Genomic DNA, 26932 nt, shown 5'->3' with positions numbered 1-26932 from the left:
ACAGCTAAGGGGCCAAGAAATATTTTCCTATTCCATTCCATTTTGCTATTCAGTTTCTGTGGTGGAGGAAATAAGTAGCTGTCCTATACATGATACTCATATTGTAAGCTTAATATGATTTCTTCAAGGAACCTAACTGTGCTGGAGCCAGCTCAAACCACATTGGTAAAGCAGATTGCTATATTTTCAGTGTATTTACACCTCAGAAATAGGCAAATGCTACAAATCAGGGTAGCTAGGTGACACAGTGGATAGAGCATCAGAGTCAGGAAGACCTGAGTTCAAATCTGGCCTCAGACACTTACTGGTTGGGCAAGTCATTTAACCTTGTTACCTCAGTTTTCTCATCTGTAAAATGAGCCGGAGAAGGAAATGGCAAACCACTCCAGTATCATTGACGAGAAAACCCCAAATGGGGACGTGAAGAGTCAGACAGGACTGAAATGACTGAACAGCAACAGCACAAATCAGGACATGATTTAATTGTTTGTTGATTGTCTAGAGTTAAAAAAGTGATGGAGGAAATGTTAATAAAGCCCATAATAAAGCTTACACTCCCCCCTACCTTCATAGAGCTTATTGTTAAACATTTACAAGCACACCACTGCCTGTTACCCACATTTTGGGGAGACTTCAGATGTAAGCCATGGCTAAACTTTATTTTAGAAATTTATCTGGAGTTACTCCATTGTAGGGGTAGAACTAGAGGAGGAAAATGACTCTTGGGATCAGACCTGCCCAACATGAGCCCAGCTCCACATGAGCCCAGAGCCCCTTGTTGGGGTCCTGTGAGTCTTGAATATTTGCTAAATTGAAGTTCATGCTTTTCCTAATTGAGCCTCTAATCTGGATTTTTCATCTGAAGACTCTTGTATGTGGCAGTCAGTATGGAGTACAGGAGGTCCCCAACCTCTCCCAGTAAGGCTATTCACTGGCACTTTGCCTTCTGGGAACATCTTGGCAGTATTTAAGGTGCCTTGGTCATCTCATTTCATCTTTCCCTTCTTCCTCAGCCACATTGTTAAAGTTCTTTATTCCACAAACATGCCATCAGCAAATCTGATCTTGTACCTGTAAGACTGAAGAATGGTAGGAATGCACTGAGGTCAGTCTGATCTCAGGGAGCAGGAGGAGGAAGGCAGTGTTACCTTATTAGAGTCTAAATTGCTGTGAGCTCTTTGCAAGTCAAAATTCTTTCATTCTTTGTGTTTGTACACATGTCTACTTGTGAACGATCCTCATTTCTCTCCTGGCTGCTCCATTTTGGGACTCCTTTGACTTCTCCACCATGCTCCAGGAAACTCATTATTGGGAAAACATCATTATCCTGCTATATGCCATCAACCTTGGTATTCATCACCAACTTCTGCCCCTCTGACTGGAGGGAGGAGCCATGAACTCCCAAACTTTAATTTAAGGAGGAAGTCCAGGTCAGAACATCTTATTTCTCACCTGGCTGTACTTCTCTGACTTTTCTTGTGTGAACTTTCTTCAGAACTCTACCCCCTTACATCCCATCCCCCAAAGTTTTTCAGCTTCTTTTTTGCATTGTTTTTATCCATTAAATTGTAAACTCCTGGAGGGCAGAGAATATATATATATATACATATATGTATGTATATACACATACATAAATACACACATAAATATGACATATATTTGACATTAATATGTGTGTATACATACATACATACATATTTGTATCCCAGTATTTAGCACAATGCTAGATTCATAGTAACTGATGCATAATTGGTTGCTTGTTGTCCTTTGTTTTTTTTTAATTAATTATCTTTTTAGGTTTCAGCATTCATTTCCACAAGATTTTGAGTTAAAAAATTTTTCCCTGTCTCTCTCCTACCCACCCACCCCAAGATGCCAAACATACTGAATACCCCTTCCCTGAATCTGCCCTCTCTTATATCCACCCATGTCCCCTTACTTTTTTGTAGGGCAAGGTGGATTTCTATACCCCATTGCCTGTATATTTTATTTCCTGGTTGCATGTAAAATTTTTTTTTGACATTTGTTTTTAAAACTTTGAGTTCCAGAATCTCTCTCTTCTTCCCTCCTCACCCACCCCCACTGGGAAGACAAGAAATTCAATGTAGATTATACATGTGTAGTTATGCAAAACATTTCCATAGCAGTCATGTGGTGAAAGACTAACCATATTTCCCTCCATCCTATCCTGCTCCCCATTTATTCTATTTTCTCCTTTCACCCTGTCCCTTTTCAAAAGTGTTTGCTTCTAATTACCCTCTCCCCCAGTCTGCCTTCATTTTATCATCCCCCCTCTTATCCCCTTCCCCCCTACTTTCCTGTAGAGTAAGATAGACAATTGAGTGCATATGCTATTCCCTCCTTAAGCCAAGGTTGATTCATTCCCTTTTACCTTCCTGTTCTTCCCCTCCATTGTAACAGCCCCTTACCTCTTTTATGTGAAGGAATTTACCTTATTTTTTCTCCCCCTTTCTCCTCCCAATATATTCCTCTCTCACCTCTTAATTTAATTTAAATTGAATTTTATATTTATTTTTAGTTTATATCATTCATTTCCACAAGATTTTGAGTTACAAATTTTCTCCCCATCTTACCCCTACCCACCACCCAAAAACAGCTATCCTATTGTATACTCCCTCCCCCAATCTGCTCTATCCTATATCCTCCCCCATATCCCCTCTGACTTTCTGGTAAGTCAAGATGGATCTCCATAGCCCAGTAACTGTATATCTTATTTCCCAGTTGCATGTAAAATAACAACACAACAATAATAATATTTTTTAAACATTTGATTTTAAAACTTTGAATTCCAGATTCTTTCCCTTCCTCCCTTGTCACCCACCCTTACTGGGAAGATAAGCAATTCAATATAGGTTTATATGTGTAGCTATGCAAAACATTTCCATAGTGGATATATTGTGAACGACTGACTATATTTCCCTCTATCCTATCCCACCCCCACTTGTTCTATTCTCTACTTTGACCCTGTCCCTTTTCAAAAGTATGTGCTTCTAACTACCCTCCCCCCAGCCTGCCTTCCTCTCCACCCCCCCTCATACTTCTCCCCCCTACTCTCCTTTAGGGCAAGATACTCAATTTAGTGTGTATGTCATTCCCTCCCTAAGCCAAATTCAATGAGAGTAAGGTTGACCCATTCCCTTTTGCCTTCCTGTTCTTCCCTTCCATTGTAATAGTTTTCCCTTGCCTCTTCTATATGAGATAATTTACCCCATTCTGTCTTTCCCCATCTCCTCACACCATATTCCTCTCTCACCTGTCAATTTCACCTTTTAAATAGCATCCCTTTCTATTCAATTGATCCTGTGCCCTCTGTCTATCTATACATATACATACATATGCCAACACTCACATATATATTTATATATGCATAAACCCTTCTATACATACATATATATGTATGCATACATATATATTGCCTTCAACTATCCTCATATGGAGAAAAGTCTTATAAGTTACAAATATAGTTTTTCCATGTAGGAATGTAAATAATTCAACTTTGCTAAGTTCCTTATGATTTCTTTTCCCTGTTTACCTTCTCATGCTTCTCTTGCTTCTTGTATCTGAATGTCAAATTTTCTATTCAGCTCTGGTGCTTTCATCAAGAAAGCTTGAAAGTCCTCTATTTCATTGAATGAACATATTTTCCCCTGAAACATGATGATGCTCAGTTTTGCTGGGGAGGTGATTCTTGGTTTTAATCCCAGCTCCTTTGACCTCTGGAATATCACATTCCAAGCCCTTTGATTCCTCAATATGGAAGCTGCCAGATCCTGTGTTATTTTGATTGGGTTTCCACAATATTCAAATTATTTCTTCTTGGCTGCTTGTAATATTCCCTCCTTGATCTGGGAACTCCGGAACCTGGCTATAATATTGCTAGGAGTTTTCTTTTTGGGATCTTTTTCAAGAGGTGATTGGTGAATTTTTTAAACCTCTATTTTGCCCTCTAGTTCTAAAACATCAGGGCAATTTTCCTTGAGAATTTCTTGAAAGATGGTGTCTAGATTCTTTTTTTTTTTGATCATGTCTTTCAGGTAGTCCAATAATTTTTAAATTATCTCTCCTGGATCTATTTTCCAGGTCAGTGGTTTTCCCAATGAGATATTTCACATTTCCTTCTATTTTTTCATTTGTTTGGATCTGTTTAATAGTATCTTGATTTCTCATAAAGTCATTAGCTTCCATTTGCTCCAGTCTAATTCTGAAGAAATTATTCTCTTCAGGGAGCTTTTTGAAATTCTTTTTCCATCTGGTAAGTTTGGCTTTTTAAGGCATTCTTCTCCTCATTGACTTTTTGGGTCTCTTTTGCCTTTTGAGTTGTTCTATTTTTTAAGGTATTATTTTCTTCTGTATTTTACTGGGTAGGTAATTTTTGCTTTTAATCCCAGCTCCTTTGACCTCCAGAATATCACATTCCAAGCACTTTGATCCCTCAATGTAGAAGCCGCCAGATCCCATGTTATCCTGATTGTGAAAAGTGATTGACTCATTTTTCCCGATTTTCTTGCATAATTCTCATTTCTATTCCCAATTTTTCCTCCACTTCTCTTACTTGATTTTCAAAATCCTTCTTGAGCACCTCCATGGCCTGCAATCAGTTCATATTTTTCTTGGAGGCTTTTGATGCAGAAGTTTTTACTTTGCTGTCTTCTTCTGTTCTATGTTTTTATCATCTTTGTCATGAAAAAGCAATTCTACAGTTTTATTTTACTTACTCTGTTTGCTCATCTTGCCAACCAGTTACTTGTCTTTTGAGCTCTTTGCCACAGTAGAACTCTGCTTCCAGAGTAGAGAGTGCTATGTTCCAGATTTCTGGGGTTTTGTGCAGCTGTTGTCAGAATTTCTTCCAACCACCTGCCTCAGAACTGTGAGGATGTCTGCCTCTCCACAGCCTCAACAAGCTGTGCCACATTAGCGCTCCTCACCCCAGGACTACCCCCCAAGACTGCGACCCAGATCCAAGCAGGGTAAAGCAAGAGAATCCTGCCTCAGAGCCACCAAAGAGATTCCAGCAATTGCCCTCTGGTCAGCCACTTGGTCCCCCCCATGATTTGTGGGCCAGGAACTCTGGAAGCAGCCACCAATGAAGCAAATGCAGACAGCTGCCACCTCTGCCACCTGGGGGGCAGGGACTGTACTGTGCTCTTCTCTTACCCAGTTTCAAAAGAGTTTCCCCACTGACCTTTTACTTTCTTTTTGGTGTTTATGGGTTGAGAGGTCTGCAATCCACCAAAGCTGCCAGTGAATCACTCTCCTGAAGTCTGCTCCAGCTAGTCTATTTGGTGGGTTGGGGCTGGGCCCACATTGGTGCTCTGCTCCCTGCCTGGTGCGATAGACCCTTCCTGTCATCCTGCCAGGCTGCCTTCAGTGGGAGATTTGTTTCTCTCATCACTTTGTGGTTTCTATAGCTCTAAAATTTGTTTAGAGTCATTTTTTTACAGGTATTTGAAGTGGCTGGAGCGGGAACTCAAGCAAGTTCCTACTTTTACTCTACCATCTTGGCTCTGCCCCCCTTGTCCTCCATTCTTGCAGAGAACCAAAATGACATCACTATGTGGGAGTTAAGGTACAGTGTATCCAACTGTGACTGATCAGACCAATACAAGTCCAGAAGGCTCTACCACAAGCTGGGCACAGATAGTCCATATGAGCATTTGGGGTGGATTCTCTAAATCTGTGCATCTCATGTTTCTTTTGAGCTACTACAATTCTGCTTTGTTCATAGAACATAGCTCCTTCTTTGATGTGGGCACACCATGCTGGGCAGTCCTGTGCCCGTGTCTCCTACACCTCACAATTGATTCCAAAACTCTTCAGAGAGACCTTGAGACTGTCTTTGCATAGCACCTTGTGAACACCAGCCTTGTGTGAGTTCTCCATAACAGTGTTTTAGGCAAATGTATGTTTGGCATTTGAACAATATGGCCAACCCATGGGAGTTGTGTTCTCTGCAGTAGAGTTTGAATGCTTGGCAGTTCAGCATGAGAAAGGCCCTCACTGTCCAATATTGTATCTTTCTAGGTGATCTTCAGAATCTTCATAAGGAAATTCAAATGGAAACAATTCCATTTCCTGGCATGGTGCTGGCACACTGTCCAGGTTTCACAGGCAATTGCTGCTTAACAAATGTTTATTGAGTGACTGGTGGTATCCACACTACAAAGTACATAGTAGGTGCTTATAGTTCTTATTTATTGATTGGGACAATAATCCTGCTTCCTCAACTCTCCTTCACCTAACAATTTCATCCTAAATCTACTTTGAGGGCAAGAATCTAGCATGCATTTCCATGGCATTGAATATTTTCAGCTGCCATCCCAAGTTTGATGCCTTCTTAATCATTTCCAGAATACTGGTAGTTGTTTCATCTTGGTAGAAAAGTTAAGATTCCCCATCCCTCCCCACATATACACCTATACTTCAAACTTGCTTCTGACTCCTCTCTGGGGAAATATTGCAAACTAGTCATGCTCAGAAGCAAAATCGATGTCTGGGAAGCTTTGGGTCACAGAGTTAATAAGGAAAGCATGAGGCTGAAACATCCTTGAAAACAGGGAATGACTTGGCATTCCACAATCTATATACTTTGCTGTGAATATATTTGTCCCAAGTGAACCATTCCAATTCTGACAAAGATCTTTAGTGGACGTCCATATAGTTGATACCCACAATTTCAATTATATCATGCCTCAATTCCAACTGTGTCTGAGAGTCATTATCTGTTTCCTCCTTCTGACTGGGCAACCTATAATTTATGGGTGAGTTCTTGCCTTATATTGCCAAAAAACAGCAACATACTTCCACATTAACCCCTCACTGCCCCACCACAACTCATCTCTTTCCAGGTCCCTTTTATATATAGACTTCCCCCTGTATAGAATATAACTTTTTTGAGATCAGAGATTCTCCTACTTGATTATACTTATATCCTGAGCCCTTAGCACAGTTCCTGGTGTATAGTAAGTTCTTAGCAAATGTTCTGTTTCCTTACCACAATATTGCTTATATTTCTCACTTTTTTGACCCTCACTGTAGCGGCAAGCACCCCAAGCACGTCCTCAGGGTTTGCTGCCCATACAGGTTCTTGGATCTGCTTTGATAAAGGAAAGCAACTCAAAATGGATTAACAAGCTTACTTTAATCAATCAGACATATATCGTTTACCTTGTTCAGGGGAAAAGGTCAGCACCCCGAACTTCAAAGTATACAGGCAGAATTATCAAGACAGAAACAGATCAAGTAGACAGATTTCCAAACTGTCCAACCATTACATCCATACCCAGCCAACATCTGGGTTTCCACATCTGGGTTTTTCAAAGCCAGGGGGGCCCTGGACAACGGCTTCCCAGAATTCAGATCAAATCACAGAACACTTCTCAAAGTGAGCCCCCAAAACAAAGCCTCACATCAGGGCTTATATAGCCTTCTCCTGGCTCAGAGAATGTAACAACCTTATTGACCCACTGGCCAATCAAAAAGTATCTACTGAAAAACAAGCCTCCCTCCCCAGGCTTCAGGTGCACTTTAGCCTAGGGGCAGGGAAGATCTTCCAAATTTGCATTCCCATTACACTCACCTAATGCATTTCCACAATGTTGATATGCAGTATTACTCTACTGACCCTTTTTGGGTCTAATCTTTTCCTTTTGTACAAGATATAATACTCTTCCATTGATGTTTTGAGTTGCGTTCCACCAATTTCTGATGATATTTGTGAAATTACATATACCTCTCTGCACAAGAGGTATTCAAATTTCAAGTCTCTCTGGAAAGGAGATGGGTGGCATCCCAGAGAATTCAAAGGCCAAGGAATAGAATTGGGCGTGAAGAGGTGAAGGCTTCCAAGTACTTAGAAGTGTGAGGGATGGCAATGAGAGTAGCTGGAAGGAGGGAAACCCTTTTCTTTGGGTATTAGAATGGGGCACTTGCAAGGCCATGAAGATTTATCTTAGGCACTCCATCTTGGTGTGTGTGGCTAAGGAAGCAGCAAGGCCCTTTTGTGCTACTTACCCTTTCTTACCTTCTACCATGTCTTATATTCCTCTACATTCCATTATATAGCAAATAATTACTTCCCCTAAGTCAGTGAAGTCATATGCTAATGAGGATCAATTGAGATAATTTTTGTAAAGGCACTCCTGGCACATAGCAAAAATATTAGTGAAGATGATGTTGATGTCCGCTAAGTACTTGTGAATATTGTAAAGGGGATACATGCCTCAGATAGAGGTTGGGTTACTTTACCTTGGAGATTCCTTCCAATTCTAATATTCTATGACTTTCATTTTCTCTTGTTTGATGAGAAGGGGAGAAAACATTTCTCACCACCTAGGTTCTAACACAGGTTATTTACTGGAACCAAGCACAACTATGACAAATTTACCCAGATTATCTAATGAACCTCTGAACTCCCTCTAATGTTAAATATCAGCAACTTTAATTAGTTAATAAATCAACCAGGTCTTCATTGACTACAGCCTCATCCTATGCTAGTTCTATGGGGTACAAGAGAAAAAATTATGTTCAGGAGGAACAGGCATCTGTTTACATACAAGGTTTTTAACCTTGGGCTCATGACCTTGTTTTTAAAAATACTTTAACAATTGTATTTTAATGTAATTTATTTCCTTTATAATTTTATATTGTATTTTATGCATTTAAAAATACTATTCTGTGAAGGGATCAATCTATAGGCTTCACCAGACTTCCAAAGGAGCGCATAACACAAAATAGGTTAAGAACCCCTAGTTTATAGTATGGTTTCAGATATATAAGGAAACACACTTTCCTTCCCATCAAATCCCCTTTCTTCTAATCAATTATGTGGATTACATAATTACATCATTTACATTGATTATGGGAAGAGGAGAAGCAAACATTTATTGAATGCCTGCAATACTAATATAACCCTATGAAATGGGTGCTATTATTATCATCCTTATTTTACAGTGGAGGAAACTGAGGAAGTCAGAGGTCAGTTATTTGCCCAGGGTTACAAAGCTACTAAGTATCTGATACTGGATTTGGGATTTAAACTCAAGTCTTTCTGATAGTCCTAATTCACTGACTGGGCCATCCAACTGCTCCTTTAGTTTAAAGGCCTCAATTTATTTATCTCCCTGGCATCTGGTATGATGTACAGACCTGGACCTTAATAAATGTTTGTTAGATGCCCATTAAATGAATGACTGCTATGGATGATTGAAACACTAAATAAAGTCTTCTGTGAATTATTGGCTTTGCAAATCTTGATATTTTCTGATTTAATGAGAGTCAAGGAGATAGGTCTTTTTCCTCTTGGTTCTCATACCTCAAGTACTCAGTTGGTTCTGTGATCTAATCCATTTAGATGGTCTCTCCAACCATGAAGATCACAACCCATTTTGGGCTTCCCTGGCCTTTGTGGCTCTTGCTCATGTCCTCCCATATAGTCACTAATAGGGGGTCCACCCAATATAGTAGAAGCCTTCTCTCTCACTTTCTCCTAACATTGAAAGGACACCAGTGGAAATTTCCATCTATAGATTATCTCCAATTTATCTTGTGTCTATCTTGTTGGTAATAGGTCTTTGCACGTTGTCTTTCCCATTAGACTATAAGCTTCTTAACTGGATCATCTGCAGTTGTCCTGATCTCTATCCGGCCACTGGACCCGGATGGTTCCAGAGGAGAAAGTGAGGCTGGTGACTTTGCACAGCCCTCCCTCATTTAAATCCAATTCACTTACAAGTCATGGCATCATCTTCCTGATGTCATAGTCCTTTTTGAGAACAAAGGACAAACCACAACCACGGTAAGCTTCTTGAAATCAGGGACTGGTTTTTGTCTTTCTTTGGATTCTCAGTACCTAGCATAGCACCCAGAACAGAGTAAGCACTAAATGAATGCTAGTTGACTGACTGACACTTGTAATCCCCCCTCTTACCATATGACTGGCCCATCTTTTTTACTCCTACATTTTCCTGCTAACATCCTTTATTTCAGTTATTCTTAAAGTCATTTCTCTATTTGTTTTATGTTGCAGTTTACTCCTGCCCACCAAGAACCCTCTGGACGACATTTCAAGTCCTTCACGGTCTGACCTCTTCCTACCTTTCCAGGTTTCTACACTTGGGACCTCTGTGCATTCTACAATCTAACCACTGTGCCATTTTTCTCTCACGTGATACTCCATCTCTTTACTCTGTGACTTCTCACCAGCTGTCTCTCATGCCTGGAATACTCCCTCTACCTTCTGACTCAACTCAAATCTCACTTTCTATAAGAGGCCTTTTCCAGTCCCTCTCTCCCCCATTGCTAGTAACTTCCTTTTGGGATTACCCTCCTCTGGATGTCCTAATAATCTTAGAACAGTTTTAGGCTATTAAAGTTTAAAACTTAAATACTACTAAGGTTTAAAATGGCAAAGAAACCTTTGGGAGACCTCATTAACATTGTGCCTTGTACATACCTAGTTATGTTCATGTCGTTGTCCTCGTTAGAATTGGAGTTTCTTGAGGGCAGAGACCTTATTTTTACCTCTCTTTCTACCCCAGAATTTTGCACAGTGTCTGGGCACATAATAAGCTTTTAATAAATGACTCTTGAGTTATTTTTAAAAAGCAGTTATTCTTAATTTTCCAGAGACTTTAGTGTTCCTTGGCTCACATCTGTGAAACACCAGTAGACTATCTAGGCTTAGATATATAAGGTGACAGATGAACTTGACAGCAGGGAAATTGCTGAGCAGATTCCCAAGCAAGAGGGTGAGTCAGGTTATGTGTGTCTTGCCAGAATGGGAGGGCTACCGGTGGTGAGTGAGCATATGAGGAATTAGAATTCTCCACTGTAAATTCATAAGGCTGTTATCTTGTTTGGCTTATTGGTGTCTTGGCCTGTGGAGACAATTGTAATCAGGGGTGTGCTGGGCTTCACAACCAGCTCTCTAAAAAATAAAAATGTATGTGTGACACACTTTTAAGTTTAATCTGCATTATTAAAACTTTCTTTAGTGTAGGCATTTAACAACATAATAAATCAAGTCCTGATTTGTAGGCTTTGCTGATTTCTGAGGTGTGAACACTCACACTGAAAATTCACCAGTCCTTTCTTGCTAGTTGGTTGTAGCACATCTCTGCTTGTAATTCTACCCCCAGCACAGAATTACTCTTTTGGGTCCTGATTAAGAGTTAGAGATGACTGGAGAAAATGTCCAGCACTCCATCTTGCTAGTCAGAGAATCCAGAAGTTTGTAGATTATGGTTGCATTAAATCCAAGGATATTGAAGAGCCTTCTGGAAGAAATTTGTAACCATAAAAGCATTTGGCCTATCTCCACAAGAGAGGCTGAGTGGGTGAAGAATATCTATTGTCCATATTCTTTTAAAAATTTTTTTTAAATTTTAAATTTTTTCTTTTTGGATGGGCAGTTGGGGTTAAGTGACTTGCCCAAGGTCACACGACTAGTAATTGTTAAGTGTCTGAGGACAGATTTGGACTCAGGTCCTCCTGACTCCAGGGCCAATGCTCTATTCACTGTGCCATCTAGCCTCCCCCAATTGTCCATATTCTGCCACACAGTTAAATGAAACAGAATCTCCATTACATATAACTCGTTATTTTAAAAATATACAATCTACATTCAATACTTTAGCTTTCTACATCAACCTACATTCTAGATAAGATATATACAAGATATATAGATAGATATAGATATATACTAGATAAGATAGATACAAAATCTTTCTACATACAATCTACATTCAATAATAGCTTCTCACCTTTGTTTCCTCCTGAATTTTGTTATGTCTCTTCTGTGTACTTTAAAAAATTATTTTTATCATTTTTTGGAAATTATCATTATCACTACATTTCACTTCTTCCTAAATTTTATACGTATGTATATACACATATGTGTATGCATACGTGTATATACATAGACACATATGTGTATATATGTATATGTAATTTATTTTTTCATTCATTCACTAATTTATTTTTAATTTTTTTCACAGTCATAGCTGCAAGAGCGTATCTCATCTCATTCTCTTCACATTAAAAAAAAAGTGTTGTAACTTTTGGAGTCAGGCCATGTACCTCTTTTGAGTTTTGTGTGATAAAAGTTATACAATGTGAGTCTAAATCAATTTCCCTTCTTCTGCTGCAGTCTCTGCCAGTATACCCTACCCCTACATTTACCCCACCATTCTGTAGCAGCAAACAGCAAACCTCAACTCTTCCCTTCCACTTATAGAAAAGGAGGAGGAGGTCTAGAAAGGTGAGAGTAGCACTCAGTCAAAGAACTAAAGAACAGAGGGAACTTAGGTAGAGTCCCAGCATGTGGGAGGCTCCACAAGGCCTGAAGGAACTGAATTATGAAACAGCATAGATAGTAACACAAGGATAAGGAGAATTTACATTCCCCTCTCAGAGATGGACAAATCTAACAGAAAAATAAACAAAATGGACAATATAGAGATGAACAAATTGCTGGAGAACCTAAACTAAAAAACTTATGGCACCTTCTTATTTCTCAGCATCACATGAAACTTTTATAAAAATTGGCCATGTATTAGAGCACAGAGATATTACTAGTAAATATATGTATTATTCATAATTCAATAACCACAATTCAATAAAAATAATGATGAAGCAGTACAACCAAAATATACAGATCCAAATGGAGACACAATAATTGAATCTTAAATAAAAGGGGAGGCAAGGCAAATTATAGAAACAATTGACAATTAAATAAAAGAAAATTATAAGGATGAAATGGCATATCAAAATTTCTGGGATTCAGCTAAAGAAATCATCAGGAAAAGTTATATCCTTAAAAAGCATGCATTTATTGGGGTGGCTAGGTGGTGTAGTGAATAGAGCCCTGTCCCTGGAGTCAGGAGGACCTGAGTTCAAATCTGACCTCAGACACTTAACACTTACTAGTCATGTGACCTTGGGCAAATCACTTAACCCCAATTGCCCTGCCTTCCCCCCTCCAAAAAGCAAAAAACAAACATCATTTATAAAACAGAAAAGATTAATGACCTGAAAATACATTAAAAAAAATTGAAACTCACAAAATAAATAAAATCTAAAAGTAATTGAATGAAGACCTCACCATCCATAAGAAATTCCCCTTCAACTTTGCATTGGATTTATCAACAAATATGATCCAATATCCAATCTGAATTGGATTTTATCAACAAACAAAATGGGATCTTGTATTCCCTACATCTTTAAGACAACTGTGTGATAACAAAGATAGGGTCTACTCTGGAATATATAGGCAAACACCAGCCTGTTCCCTACACTCATTTTAATACATGTGATAATAATAATGATAATAACTAGCATTTATATAGCACTTTAAAATTTCCAAAACACCTTATCTCATTTGATATGTAGATGATTGCCATAAAAATTTTACATAGATATGAAAACATATACAGATATAGTTTAGTACCTGTTGATATTTTCCTGATTGTCTCAGTATTAATAAAACTCAGAAGTTTTTGCATGCCTTTGATATCACCCCCTCTTCAGACACTTTGCACATCCAGCACAGATCTATCACCTTTTCATTTGCCCCAACCTATCTATTTTTCACATCTTCATTCTCTTTAGTACCATTTGAACCTCCAGAATATCCAGGATTGTGACGTTAGTGTCCAGATGTGATAGCTCTGCTTTCCTTGATGGTGAAGAAAGTTTGTTAGAAAAATCTCAATGGATCTTTTCCATTTTCCTCTGATTATTGTCCTCCTTTTGTCTCAATCTTTAAATGTTTTCTTTAATGTATGATTGCTCAGTTGGGTTAAACTTCCTTTAAACTGATTGCCCTCCACTGCTATTCTCTGTTTTATGAGACCATTCTGCTTTTAATTGTCTATCATCATTCTCTGTAAGATTTTATAAATGATTTCATATTTTAAACCAGTGTTGCTTTTAGTTGGCATTTTGCAAGAAAGTAAAGTGTTTGCTATTTAAACTCTTTGCTGTTTTAAAGCCCTTTTTGTCTTGTCATTAATGACATTTGTTTTTACAATGGCTAACCTTCTATATGAAATTGTTAGTCTGTGTCTATGTCCTTTCTTCCATCCATTACCCATATTTCATTATTAATAGCTTGTTTGAATAGGTCAGGATTTTATTGTTGTTGTTCTTATTATTGTCCAATTCTTCATGACCCCTTGTGGGGTTTTCTTGGAAAAGATACTGGAATGGTTTGCCATTTTCATCTGCAAAACTCATTTTACAGATGAAAAAACTGAGACAAATGGAATTAAGTGGCTTGCTCAGGGTCACACAGCTAGGAAGTATCTGAGACCATATCTGAACTCAAGAAGATGAGTCTTCCTAACTCCAGGCCCAGTACTTTATCCACTACATCATCCAACTATCCTAGGTCAGGATTAAGTTGTTTCATTTGTGTGCTGTATTTTTTTCTTTCTATTAATTTTATATAAATTTTGTACTTTTCTCCAGCAATTTAGTAGTCTTGCTGTTCACAGAGAGCTGATTCATGAATAATTCCTACACTAATAAAAAATTGCTTCCTGTCTGGTAAAATGTAGCTAATCTCTCTCTCTCTCTCTGATGTTTTTTGGTGCTCACCATGTCTACTATATACCAACTTTTTGCTTGAAGAAAGTATTCAGGATACTAAGAGGCTTATGTGATGTCTTTATAAGTCTTTGACCTCTCCTTTTTTTTCCAACACATTTTCTATTATGTTTTTCTCCATTATCACCTACCTTTATGTTGAAGATAATAACTATCAAGGAATATGTTTATTTAATTCGGAGTTCTTCTAAGTCTTCAGAGTTCACACAATTTCTCTCCTTTTTCATCCTCTCTTATAGATGCATAAGCATCAGTTATTTTTGTGGTGGTCTCTTTGCAAATACTTACTACAAATACTTACTACATCATTACTACAAGGTGACCACATTTTCCCTAATATGATCTTTCTTGGTGTCTTTAAGCACATAAAACCCAAATCTCCCAATTCCTTTATTTTCCTCTCCAAGAAGAGCTTATGAGCCATCCTTCCACTTAACTGTGACTTCCATCTTACTTAGGGTCTCATTTATAATAAGAATGTCAAAATTGATACAATTCAATTTCTCCCATCATGTGTTTCCTAGCTGGTCATAAGACAATGATCTCCTATTTAGAATATCAATAACCTACTTAATGGAGGGGGAGGGAGAGAAACATTTCCTGACAAGGCTGGGGATGAGGCACTCTCCAAACCCAGGGCCAAGTTCCAGTTGAGGAAAATTTTCAATCAGACTTTATAAACTCAACATGATCAGTTATAGTTTATTCTATGTATTTAATTTTCTAGCATTTAATACAGTGCCTGCACATGGTAATAAACACATAAAGCTTAATAAATGCTTGTTGACCTGACTTTCCTATGGGCCAAGTGAAGTATAAGAACTTGAATATTCTTAAAACTTAGACTTAGAAGAGTGGCTAAGAAGCTTTGGAAGGATTCAGAAAATCACAAATTCATGTGTCTTTGTCACCTTTGATTCAACCTCTCTTGGAGTGTGACTTCTGTTCTGAAATCAAGGGTCCTTTATGCTTTCATTGTGATGCTCCAAAGAGTAATGAGAAGAACTGTTTCCCAATAACTATTAGCTTTTCCCTGACATAACATATAGTTTTCCCTGCCAAATATTGATGAGAAAGACCAGCCCTAGAAAAATAGAGAACTTGGTGCTTTCTACTCTCCATTTATGAACTTCTTTCCCATCTCTTATACCCTTTTTTTATCTCTTTGGCTCCTTTTCCACATTCCTCATATATGGAATGCTTTCATCCTTTTTCTGGTTTCCCCCAAATCACTACTAGAATGTTCCCCTACATAACACCCCTCCCTTTATTCTCATTGTCTCCAGAATTACTCTTCTGCTCATCACAACTAGGCAATGAAATGAGATTTGATTAAACTAGTTCCCAAAAAGATGTGAATAAGGGAATGACCACCCTCTTAATTTATAGATTATTCATGGAGGACTAGCACCTCTGGCCTGAGGGCTTACTGAACACTTTCCAGGGCTGCTCATCCACCTTTGTTGTCCACCTAGCACTCAACTCTCACCTCTGTCTCCAAGAAGCTGTAACATGTGCAGCTGTAATGTTCCAGTAAAACCATCTCTATCTCAGTAGACAGGCTAAACCAGGATGAGGGTAACTGACAAGATTCAAACCCATCAGTGAGTTAGGGAGATGTCTATCCCCCCAGCATATGAAGACTTCCCCTTGGCAGAATGGGCAGATGAGAACAATTTGCTTCAACAGTCATGAAGGTGGCTGAAATAGGTACTGTGTAGTGCTTAGAGCTTGGTCAGACATCTAAGATGCCAAGGTCATCCATTGAATCTCAGGCCATTGCTAGCCATCTTGCCTTTTGTCTTGCCACTGTACTTTGATGACTAGAAGAGAAAGTAAAGCTTAGAACTTTGTACAACTCTTCCTCACTTAAATTCAATTCATGAACAAATTAAGATATCACCTTGTGATGTCATTGGTCTTCTTCCAAAACAAACAAATAAGCAAACAATAATGTTCCTAAGGGTATTTGAAATTTAAAGAACACCCTAGTTAACCCAAATAATAACAAAGGGAAGAAGAACCTTTTGCCTAGTGGAAGAAGTGCAGAGAAAAATTAGCTCTTTATCCTTGCATTGTTGCAAAGTTTGTCCTTGATGCTTTCAAAGTTCATTTACAAAAAATGGCACTAATTTCTGGGGTACCATGGGAGTTGAAAGAGTTCATCTGCCCTAATTCAAATCAGAGAGCTACATGATTTTCTGTTGAGAGAGGGGAAACAGTGAGTCAAGTTTAAAAAAGGCATAATAGATACCTGAGCTGAAAATGGGTTTACTAGACCCCAGATATATTGGCCCAGCACAGTATCATAGAAGAGTAACAACACTCTCTCCAAGGAAGAAGAAACCACAGCAGCAGATGACAGCTCCAGCAGAGGGCAGCAGCAACTTATCAAAGCATGGTGGCTTCAGAGGTAGCGTACTAGGGAGGTATGGCTGATTCCTGGGAGATGGAACTGTGAAAGGTATTCTTGTTACACCATAACCCTTCTTTGGGAGAATTACTTCTCTGGGGAGTGTTTCAGCTTGTCTGGTAACCTGTGGGAGATTGTATTTCTTCATGTGGGTGTATGGGGAATCATTCTATTGCTTGATTTCCCATACTTACTTTCTAATTCTGACATAATTAAATGCTTTACTATTAAGATAGCTGGTTTCTTCCTCTGCTGGTTCATAGAAAAGGCACTGGATGAGAGATAGAGCAATGTTTACATAATTATGGTCAGTAAATGACACCAAACCTTAGTGACAAGGAGTTTCAGAATAACAAAGACTCCTTGTTATCGATAATACTAACTCACGTTTACATAAAGTGGAGGTTTTTAGCCTTTTTTTGTTTCATGCACCCATTTGGCAGTCTGGTAAATTCTACGAACCCTTTCTTAATGTAAAGTTTTTAAATGCATAAGGTACATAGAATTATAAGGGAAACCAATTATAATGAAATGGTTATAAATATATATATATATATATATATATATATATATGTTTTTAAAAGTTCACAGATATCAGGTTAAGAACTCCTGCTACAGAGCATTGTACAAGCATCTTCTATACAAGAGCACCATTAAGTAGGCAACAGACATTATCATTTACATTTTACAGATGAAGAAAAGTAAGACACAGAGATACTGTGCCCAGTGAATCCCTTAAAACAATTTTAGGCAGTGGACAATGTTGTTGTTGCTGCTGTTAGGAGGAATCTTTCCTTTATATGATGCCAAGCTGGTATTATTTGTTACTACACCCCTTTGGTGTAATAGAGTGGTTCTGGACTGGGCAGGCATGAAGATCTGTTGCTTTAAGCATGAGGATGAGTTTTCAGAACTGGTCCTTCTTTCAGTTTTCAGTTAGGAGGAGAAAAACTGACTTGATCAACAGTTTCCCCAGAGAGCACACAGGTTTACTTAATGAAATGTCACTGTGTAGATAGTAGTGAATCATCATTGGTCTGGAGAACATTGAGTTTCTAGCAAGCTTAATAGGACTTTTATAATACACAAACCAAATCTTCTCTAAATTTCTAAGACTGTAAAGTATAACTCACTCTGATAACTGGAAGCTTGTGGTATCATGGGAAAGGCACTGACCCTGAAGGCAGAGGACCTATGTTCAAATCCCACCTCCCCACCCCTGACAATTATTACCTCTGTCACTTTAAGCAAGTGGACTTATATCCCCTCATCTGTCAAATGAGGGACATGAGTTAGATGACCTCTGTGGTCCTTTCCAGTTGAGATCTGTGATCCCAAGTATTTATTGAGTGCATAATATATGCTTGCTGATCCTGTTTTTGTATCCTGAACACATGGTTTCTGTAAGGAATCTTCCCAGACCATGCCTTTGGCTCTTGGTAATCAGATCTGTCCCAAGGGGAAATCTGTCCTGGATACTGGAGTCTTCCCAATAAATTCTAAATATTCCAGCTATCTGAATCACTGACTCCAGTCTCTCATTTGTCTGCTCACTTAACTACTAAACAATCTGAAGCTAAGTGTCCTGCCTTAAGAGGCAATGGGGTAGAATAGATAGAGAGTAGGTCTCTGTAGCAGAAAACCTAGGTTCAAATCCAACTTCTGACACATACTGGCTCTGTGGTCACTTTATCTCTCAAACAATAAATTATGGAACAGATGCTGGGCTGCATTGATTGAGGGCCTTTCTCACTGGGGACTCCCAATAGCAGTAGAATCATTGGTCTGGTTTAAAAAAATTGCCTTTGCCCCAATTGCTAATATCCTGTCCTATTTTTACTGCCCCATTACCATATACCCTGAATCTAAAATTTATTGCCTCTTTACCCACTCTGGTCTCTGCCAAATACTTTTCATTAGGTCAAGGATGGTCTCTCCAGTTTATTTTTTTTTTAAAGAAAAAGAGTAATTTGTAGATCTTGGATAATTAGGTCACAAGAATCTCAAATGCAGGACATCCCAAATGTCTTAGTGCAGTTTTAAGCTCTAGTCACTGTCTTGCCTTTCCCAGGCAAGGTAGGGGGGAGAAGAGGAGAAGGATGATGGATTGAGTTGGGGAACTTCTTTGGGCAGGCAGGTGTGATACAAAAGATTAAATACCAACAAATGTTCTGGACTCTGAAAGGAATATTTGCTCTCCAGACACAGACTCTTGGCTTGTGCATTGTTGTATTCTCTGTCCTAGAGAAGCTTGCAATCTCAGGCATCTCTTTCCTTTCTCATGCCCAATAACCAGTGATATCTATTTAAATATTGTACCTCTTACCCCAAATAATTAATTTTTAAAAGTATTTTTATTTCCTTAAATATTTCCCAATCACATGTAAAAATTTCTAAATTCATTTTCTAAAATTTTGAGTTTCACATTCTCTTCCTCTCTCCTGCCCCTTACCCCCCCTTGAAAAAGAAAGAAATTTGATTTTGCTTATACATGTGAGGTCATACAAAACATATTTTCATATTAGCTGTGTTGTAATATGGCTACACACAGACAAAAAAAACAAGAAAAATACAGAAAGTGAAAAAGTATGCTTTGATCTGCATTCAGAGCTCATCAGTTCTCTCTCTGGAGGTGGGTAGCATTTCTCATCATGGGTCCTTTAGAATTGTCTTGTAACATTGTCTTGATCAGAGTCTTAGATCATTGTCTTGATCATAAGGCATTCACAGTTGATCACTTTATATTATTGCTGTTTCTGTGTACAATGTTCTCCTGATTCTTCTCACTTCACTTTGCATCAGTGTTTTCCCAGGTTTTCCTGAAACCATCCTGCTTGTTATTTCTTGGAGCACAATAGTATTCCATCACAATCATATACCACAACTTGTTCAGTCATTCTCCAATGAATAGGCATCCCTTCATTTTCCAATTCTTTGCCACCACAGAAAGAGCTGCTATAGATATTTTTGTACATGTGGGTTCTTTGCCCTTTTTTATGATCTCTTTGGGATACAGACCTAGTAGTGGTTTTGCTGGATCAAAGGGTATGCACAGTTTTATAGCCCTTTGGGAATAATTCCAGATTATTTTCCAGAATAATTGGACTAGTTTGTAACTCCACCAACAGTGCATTAGTGTCCCATTTTTTCCCACATCCACTCCAGCATTAGTCATTATCCTTTTATATAATGTTAGCCAATCTGATAGATGTGAGGTAGTATCTTAAAGTTGTTCTAATTTGCATTCCTCTAATAAATAGGAATTTAGAGTATTTTTCATGACCATTATTAGTAACTTTGATTTTGTCTTCTAAAAACTTCTTGTTCAGGGGCGGTTAGGTGGTGCAGTGAGTAAAAGTGCCAGCCCCAGAGTCAGGAGGACCAGAGTTCAGTTCTGGCCTCAGACACTTAACATCCACATGAAAAAGTAGCCGTGCAACCTTGGGCAAGTTACTTAACCCCAACTGCCCTCCAAAAGGCCAAAAAAACACCCCAACTTCTTGTTCATATCCTTTGACCATTTATTAACTGGGGAATGGCTCATATTTTTATAAATTTGGCAAGTTCACTATATATTTAAGAAATGAGACCTTTATCCAAAAAAAATTGCTGTAAAAATTTCCCTCCATCTTCCAGTTTTCCTTCTAATTTTGGCTACATTAAGTTTGTTTGTGTAAAAACTTTAATTTCAATTAAACATTTTGCTTCCTGTGTCTCTTTCTATCTCTTGTTTGGTCATGGACTCTTCCCTTATCCATAGATCTCAGAGGTACATTTTTCTATGCTCCCCTAATTTGCTTGTGATATGACTAATGTTTAAATAATTTATCTATTTTGACCTGGTCAAGTATACTATACAGTGTGAGATGTTGGTCTATGCCTAGTTTCTTCCAAATTGCTTTCCACTTTTACACCAAATACTTCAAAAGAGTTCTCTTACTGTCTTCTTGAGAAGGATCCTTACCTTGTGGTATCATCTACACAAAAATTCAGAAGGTAGCAGGTAGTATTCATACTTATTTTTGCAGTTCTTGCCATAGTAATTGGGGAGAGACCTGGAGAAGAGAGATGATCAAGGTTTCCTTGGTCATACTTCCCTTCCACATAGCCCTGAGAAAGACCACATTTCCCTCCACAGAACCCTGAAAGGGACTACACTTTCCTTTTTGCAACCTTGAGGGAGAACATTCAATATTCATGTAATCCCATAAGAATGCTCATGGACCCCCAAATTTCTAAGGAACAGTGAATGATCTCTAGGGTTTATTAATTCATTTCCAGCTCTTCTTCATGAAATCCTCAACTCCACCACTAAACATATGAATAAAAACTGTAAAGACCAAGTTTTCAAAGAGTCTACAAGCATTCAAGGTCTCCTGACAGCTCCCCAACTTTATTAAAGTCAAGAGGGGTTTAAACAGTTGTTTTCTCAAATCTCTGCCAGAAATAGTGGCAGGTGTTTTGGGGAAGGGTTCCCAGGAGACCTGGGCCATTTGTTCAACTGGATACTGGACAATTATTAAAAGAATGGATTTAAACTATGGGTTGTAAAATATGGTACAAGCCCATTAGAAAATGCTTCCATACATTTAAATACACTGTGCATCATTTCCTATTCCCCTAAACCCAATAACTCCCTATGGCAGGGAGATATAGTAATCATTACTAGGGAGGTGATAGCCCTATAGCACTCCTCCCTAATCAGACCACATACGGTACTGTGTTCAATTCTAGGCACCACTTAAGGAAAACAATTATAACATGGAGAGTATATAGAGGCAACCGGTGAAGTGAAAGACCTTGAAGTTGTGCCATATTGAAGAAGTTGGAGATATTTAGCCCAGAGAAGAGAATGCTTAGGGAGGACATGAGTCTTTTAAGTATCTGAAGGGCGATCACCTTGAAAAGGTGTTGTGCTTGCCTAAGAGAGTAGAACTATGAGAAGTGGACAGAAATTACACTGAAGCAAATTTAGACTTGATTTGAGGAATGATTTCTTAGTTTTTAAAAATTTATTCTTCAATTAACAAATATTTATTTTCTCCTCCTCCCACCTTTTCCCACGAACCCCTCCCATTTAGCAGAAAAAGAAAGAAGAAAACCATTGTAACAAATATATATATATATATATATATATATAATATAATAATAAGACAGTGTCTTATTATCGGGGAAACATGGTATATAGTCGAGTAAAACAAATTCCCACATTTTCAAAGAACAAAAGGTATGACTTATTCTGGATTTTGAATGTCAGGAGATGGGTAGTATAGATCATCATCAGTACTCTGGAATCAGTACTACTCATTGCACTGATCAGAGATGTTAAGTCTCTCAGAGTTGTTTGTTTTTTAATTGTTCTTCTCCTGATTCTGCTCATTTCACTGTCAGTTCATATGTTTTCCCAGGTTTCTCTGAATCCCTCCCTTTCATGTATCTCTAGGTCAAAAGGTATGCAGAATTCAGTGACTTTGGGGACACAGTACAAATTGCTCTACAGAAGGACTAGACCAATTCATAGTTCTATTAATAGTAAATCATTGTGCCCATTTCCCCACACCCCCTCCCACATTTGTCGTTGTCTTTTATCAACTTTTCCAGTCTACTGGGTGTGAAGTGGAAGTTTTGAATGATGTTAATGTGCAGTCCTCTAATTATTACTAATTTAGAGCACTTTTTTATTTTTCAGAAAACAATGTCTTTTGACTTTCAGAGAACTGCCTCCTTTGTCAACTTTGTCACTTCAATGTGTTTCATGTAAAATGTTTGTGAGACTTGGGTCCAGATTCTCAATCTGATGTTTATCCTCTCTGTGTCTCCATTTACTCATCTGTAAAATAGGCATAAATAATACCTCTAATTCTTGCCTTGCAGCATTTTTGGGATACTAAAATTATATATATATATATATATATATATATATACACACACATATACATCACTATGTAAATTCTAGATATTACATCTTTGAATTATGTTGTGCAGTATGGTATAGTTGGGTCCCAAATAGGGCAAATAATGGATCCCAAGAAAGGCTGCATTATCTGAATTTGCACTATACATTTCCATGGGTTAGAACAAATTATCCCATTTTGCATAATTATAACTTCAAATAGTATGAATTTGAATACACGCATTACTCCACAGGGTTCATTATTTGCACTAATCAGGACCTTGCTGTATAGTAGAAAAAATAATTGGTTTTTGTGTCAGATGAGTTGGATTCAAATCCCAGTTCTTCTATTCATTACCTATGTAACCCTGGGGAGGTCACTCATCCTTTCTGGGTCCTGGGAAGTTTCTTATCTGCAAAATGGGGGTGAGATTGGGGATGTACTAGGTGATCTGAAAGGTCTCTTCCAGCTCAATGATTCAACTTGAAAACATTTCTACTAGATGGGCTTTATGGAGATAGGAATCCTAGCCTATCTAAATATTGTATCTTTAAAAAAATAAATAAATAAAAACCAGGGCAGCTAGGTGGTGCAGTGGATAGAGCCCCAGACCTGGAGTCAGGAGGACCTGAATTCAAATGTGACCTCAGACACTCAACACAAAACTAGCCGTGTGACCTTGGGCAAGTCACTTAACCCCAATTGCCCTGCCTTTCACCCTCCAAAAAGCAGTAATGATAATAATAATGATAATAAATATGGTATCTTTTCCAGGATCCAACACATACTTACTAAGTAGGTGCGTAATAAATGTTTACTGAATTAAATTACCTTTGTAAAGGAAAAGAGAAGAAAACAACATTTGGCAATATGATCAGGGCTGTAAAGAACCGTAGAGGTCACTTCGTCCAAACCCCTCATTTTATAGGTAAGGAAAGTGAGGCTCAGAGGGGTTAAGAGATTTGTTCAAGTTCTCACAGATAAATACCAGAGACAGGACTTGAACCCAGGTCCTCCAACTCAAAATACGGTGCTATTTCCATACTACCTTTCCTATCACTGTTCTGCTACTTAGTAACTGTATAATAAGGTGACTGGACTGAAAGATCTCTGATACACAGCAGCGTGTTAGAGCTAGCTCCAAATGGTTCATGAGAACTGATTATTAGATTTTCAATGTGAACATTTACACCTTGGAAATGGACAAATTCTGCAAAGTGGGGCTTGATTTATTGTCCTGCTAATTATCTGGACTTAAGAAAATGGTGGAGGAAATGTTAACTCAGATTAAACCTTAGTATGTTGTGGGCCCTTTTTTTTCCCTTTCTTTTGGAAAGTCACTTGTTAAATGCTTGTCAGCATGTCCCTATTAATACATCGCTTCCAACTCCAAATCCTTTCATTTCTAAAAACCAGTATATTTGCTTTAGAAGTCACCATTAAAGAGACTCTTCTGCTTGAAACCAAGAAAAGGAATTGTGCAATTAGAGAAACCACTTAACAAGACTTGGAGGCAGGCAAAGAGCTCCTTGGCTGGTCATGGCAACTAGACAGATGAGAGACATAAGGAGAAGAACACAGTGCTGGCATGCACTTTTATTGAGTGAGATGTGATGCTCTAGAATGTCGGCCGCATGTTCTCTGAGTGGAAATTCCGCCTGTAACATTGCATTCACCAGCCTGGCCTTCTCCATGCCCTATGCCTCCCCCAGCCCAGCTCTGGCCTGCACTGTAGCAATGTAAGAAGTCTCCAATGGAATGGGATTTCACCTCCCTGACCCCATCAGGGAATGTTTGTAGTTTTTTCATATTGTCTCTGCTGGTGCACTTGTGATAACAGGATGGGGGGCCAGCCAGGGGTTTCCTTGAGGCGGATTGCTGAATTTGGGTGCCAGATCTCTTGCAAATTAAGGAAAAACTTCTCCTCCCCATAGCCTTCAAAGCCTCCTTCTCTCCAGATAATTTAAGCTACAGAATCTAATGGCAAAGGACTTAGCAGCTTGGACCCTGCATTTCCCTAATTTAGAATATTTTCTTCCCAGTTCAGACTCTTGTGTACCTTTCAAAAAGAGAGCATCTGTCAAAAGCAGATCAGGGCAGGGACAGCTGTCTGGGGGAGGTGTTGAGTTCAGTTCTCAAGGATCCCAGACTTTCTGACCCGCTCGGGATTTCCTACAGGCTGGCCTCTGGACACTGGTGTTTGCTAAGCTTTAGACAAAGATGTGTGTCCCCTCCGGAGAAGGTCGATCTAGGTTCCATAGCAGGCTCAGAGGCCCATCTGAATCATGATTTCCTCCCTAAATCCCACAAAAGGAAATAATGACAAGAGGAAATGTATTACTTGGGCAAGGGGTTGTGGGATGAGGAGAAGGCAGCAGGGGCAAATAAAGGGGGACCAATGTGAACAAAAAGACGAGGTAAATGAGCTGTAAATGTTGAGTGAGAGGAATCCATCTCTCTCTACACCTCTGTCTCTGCCTGTCTCTGTCTCTTTCTCTTTCTCCTCACTCCTCCACCCAACTGAAGGATACCTCCCTGGCAATTTTGACGCCCCCCCCCCAATTCCTCAGGAAAAAAAGAAACTTATCCCCTTGTTCCATTTACTTCTAGCAAATGGCCTGCATGAGAAGATGTCTGCATGAAATTGTGGGTAGATAACTCAGACACAGAAAAAAAATTATACTTTAAAATGACAAATCTGTCCAAACCACTAAGGTTATAACTCTTTTTTTTTTCTTCCAGCAGAACAGTAAAACAGACGTGTTATTGGCAGCTCATTAGCAGTGAGACAGAGGCCGCCCATGACATCAGCCCACCACTTGACCCAAATCCATTATTTCGCCAGAGATCCTTACCCTGAGCTCTCCGTAGCCGCAGAGAAGACATCCATGGTGGAGAGTGCGTGGGCATAAATAAGGTACAGATTGAAGACTTTTTGATGTGTTTAGCACATTTCTGTTACTTCCTTTAATACCACAGACCTTGCATTCTTCAAACAATCAGAGAGCAAAAGACAAGCATGAGGAAAAAGAAAAGAAAAGAAATTTTTTTTTAAAGATCTGTTCACCTACTTACCATTTTCAATTCTATCCCTTAAAAAAGATGGGGAAGAGGCGAACGAATACCGCAGCTGAGTAACTTCAGATATAAAAAGTTCCTTCATTAAATCAGTTGTTCTTTAATTCATAATTGAACCTAAATAAAGAATGACTTATAGGCAGCTGGTTCTAATATTGAGTCCCCACCACACATGAAAGACACATTTATTCCCGTAGCAGCCTCTCTACCCTTGGGTGTTATCAGCTGAACATGTTTTGAACCTACCTAATGCATTTGAGGTAGCTTGGGTTTATTTTTCTTTCAATAAAATAAATGGTTTTGTAATTAAATTTCTGCACTGACTCTGCTTAATGGTTACATTGACAAGTGCTAATGTATGGTAAGAGAATGAGTTTGAGATGAAACATGTTGTTTTTGAATCTGCAAGCAATTTTGAGCAGGGCAATCAAAATCCCTGTGCCAGGGAAACATTTTCATTAATCTGCTAACTTTGTGCACCCTGCCCACTCAGCAGCGCAAGGACACTCATTCTCCCTCCTCCCTCCCCGCCTTTTTCTCAAAAAACAAAAATATCATGAAGCGAGCCGTTGTTTGAAACCATTTTGTGGTCTCTGGCAGGCGGGTCTGTGGAAATTCGCTGACTTTACACCGTGAAATGTTGCAGCTGTCTCCGAAGGGCCTGGCCGCCTCCGATGTTTCAATCCTTGGCAATGAGTCAACTTGAAAAATCTGTCTCTCTCTCTCTCTCTCTCTTTTTTCCTTTTCCCCCCTTAGCTAAATTTATTTTTGAATAAATCTTCTCATAGAAAATTGAAAGCAACTATTACATATTTCGACTCACTCTCTGAAAACCACTTCAAGCCACCGAGAAGTGTGCCTGTCCACCCTCCTGGCCCCCCACCCCTCTATCCCCACCCTGGTGTATTTGCAAAACTTTCAT

The 26932-nt window shown here is 38.7% G+C and overlaps 1 long non-coding RNA gene across 2 annotated transcripts; it reads left to right on the top strand.

The window, feature by feature from the left end:
* The first annotated feature begins 1143 nt into the window (after positions 1-1143).
* Positions 1144-26798, top strand: LOC138148797 (uncharacterized). 2 transcript variants are annotated; one of them, XR_011165182.1, is made up of 3 exons: positions 1144-1430; positions 25678-25849; positions 26611-26798. It is a non-coding gene; the product is annotated as an uncharacterized lncRNA (long non-coding RNA). The 2 variants fall into 2 exon arrangements; XR_011165181.1 differs by lacking the exon at positions 26611-26798 and having other exon boundaries at positions 25678-26321.
* The last annotated feature ends 134 nt before the right edge of the window (positions 26799-26932 follow it).

Source organism: Petaurus breviceps, unplaced genomic scaffold (assembly GCF_028583685.1).
Source record: "Petaurus breviceps papuanus isolate PSGF00001 unplaced genomic scaffold, PetGlider_PUasm1.0 90842, whole genome shotgun sequence".
NCBI lineage: Eukaryota > Metazoa > Chordata > Mammalia > Diprotodontia > Petauridae > Petaurus > Petaurus breviceps.
This window is presented reverse-complemented; position numbering and strand designations above follow the sequence as displayed.